The sequence below is a fragment of the Limulus polyphemus genome, unplaced genomic scaffold, assembly GCF_000517525.1.
Source record: "Limulus polyphemus unplaced genomic scaffold, Limulus_polyphemus-2.1.2 Scaffold17, whole genome shotgun sequence".
NCBI lineage: Eukaryota > Metazoa > Arthropoda > Merostomata > Xiphosura > Limulidae > Limulus > Limulus polyphemus.
The window spans coordinates 1,179,472-1,181,832 of NW_013665627.1; the positions used below are offsets into that span (position 1 = coordinate 1,179,472).

General features: G+C 30.4%; 1 protein-coding gene across 2 annotated transcripts in view; it reads right to left on the bottom strand.

Annotated features, from left to right (window-relative positions):
• Positions 1-2,049, bottom strand: part of LOC106457585 (putative polypeptide N-acetylgalactosaminyltransferase 10) — a 165,866-nt gene extending 163,817 nt beyond the window's left edge. The window contains exon 1 of one of the 2 annotated variants that reach the window (XM_013917026.2): positions 1,954-2,049. The gene's annotated coding sequence lies outside the window, so the exon portion shown is untranslated. The remainder of the gene's footprint in view (positions 1-1,953) is intronic. The other variant, XM_022383619.1, reaches the window with a different exon arrangement.
• Positions 2,050-2,361: the final 312 nt, after the last annotated feature.

The window sequence follows — 2,361 nt, forward strand, 5'->3', positions numbered from 1 at the left end:
ACTATATATATATATATATATATATATATATATATGAAGAAGTTATAGTACATGAGAAACTAAGAATATGCTTTGTGCAGATGTTATGTCAAATTGAAAACTGGGAAACAGGTTCTCTAATTAGAGAGATTCACCTCTTTAAAAGATTTTTCTGTGCAAAAAGAACTTTCATCCACCAAATGAAGTATAAAAAAGATTTGGACATATACTGTGTTACCTGGCGTGGGATACCTTGAGAAGAGAAGTATGATGTTTTGTCACTGGGAATGCCTTTGGTGTTAATCAAAGACTGGCCTATGTTACTAACACATGATACCAATCTCTGATGCACATTTGATGGAGAAAAAAAAAAAAGACTGCCATTTTTCAAGATTGTAAAGCATTTCCAAGCTTCTGGGTTGTAGTGTCCAAAATATGCCAGAGTAGTTCAACTGGATTTAGGTCTGGAATCTTGTGTTGCAAAGTCAAAATCTATAAGTTATTTGTATCAGACCACTCCTGAACATGATAAGTAATATGACCTGGTACATTATAATGTTGAAAGGGGTGAAGGTTTTCTTCAATATGTGTCCATTAATGCAGTTAGCACAGCATTATCCAGAATGTCACAATATGACAAAGCTCCCTTAACTACTACTATTTGATTTGAGCTTGTTCCAGTAGAATGGGCCCACACAATGATGCTTTTTCTATTACACTTCATGACTGAGACAAAACTAATAAACAAAGCAACTTACCAACTGTCCATCCAAAGCAAACAATAATTAGAATGATGAACTGTGCAAAAGCAGCATGGAGATTTCTGTACATAAAGAATGAGACCACCAACAGTTCTGAACTCATTCAAGCCTTAGGATTTAATGCTAGATGTGCTGATTTATTTCACAATAAGTTTCAAAGTTCATAGTAATCACTTGTTGTTAAAAGCCTGTGTAATCCTTTCCTGACTGCATCTTGGCTCCAACTAGTTGACTGTGGTAGTTGCTGACTTTTATAGACCATATACAGCTGTGCACAATAGGATTCATAGCAAATTCCAAAAGAACAGGTCTATGGCTACCTCAGAATCTGCTGTTTCAATACTTATCTTAATATAGTGTATATTTTCATTAGCGCCAGTAACTGTTGTAAGATGAGCATAACTCAGGGCAATATATAAAAATATATTTATGAAATGATCACTCAAATAATTTTAAAGCTCAAAGTCAACTTTTATGTTATTTTCTTTAAATTTTTTCTTATATTTTCACAGTTAATTATCAGTATTTAATGGAGAATATATATTTTTGTTTTGTATTCCATAAATTATCTTGTTTGTCATTCTGTTATTGTTCATTTTGTTCCTTTGATGAAATCTTCATCTCTGAAATATTAAGTCACCTAAATTCTAATTGCAATACATGATTTTGTTGACTCTTTTCCAGTTTTACAACCAAGTTAAAAAACAAAACTATTTAGCAATGATAGGTACGAAAAGAAATGGCAATGAACTGAACAATTTGTTACCTATAAATATAATAACTGCATAAATAATAACTTACTCTTTTAATTTATAACTTTTTAACAGAATTACTATTGTAATTTATAAAAGTTAAATTTCTTTAAATTTAACGTAAATATAATTCAATAGTTACAAACAAATTTGACTTTGGTATTTAAAAGTAAATAGCATAGTACAACGACAACAGTTACGTAGACAGATGTTTTAGTTTTACTCGGGCTCCAGCACTATAGTATAGTACAGTAGAAGTAAGCGATTTGAATTACAAATACAGAACGGTAGTCCTGGTAACTGCTTTATAATATAACGTGTAACTGATAGCTAGCTTATGTTAGCCGTTTTTAGAACAACCTAATCTCAACAAAATATTGTCCAATAAAATAAAATAGCACTGCTTGATTATTTTAACTTAAAGCAAGGGATAAAAGTACACAAATAACGTCAGTTCTTACCTATTCTATTAGTCAGGCGCACATTTTCTTCGTACACCCTCTTCCGGCAAAACCCTAAAAACGAAGTAACTTGAAGTGTAAAAGTAAATATTATTATTTACAAATTGGACCAGAGGGCGCTAAAAGCGCTTCTACAACTTTAACAAAATTATTGGTCGAAGTTATAAAATAATTATAATACCTTATTTAGTATATAGATTTCAAAACCACTAAAAAACAGTGACTGCTTAAGGTTAGAAAAAATATAGAAAGTTAAACTTTTAAATATACTGAAACATACTACTCAAAGCTTTATCTTGTAAGTATAATTTAAAAATTTTCAATATTAAAAAATAAAAGTTGTTAGTCTATAAATTAAACATTTATACCGTATTCGATCAATCGCATTTCTTGCATATATACATAAGT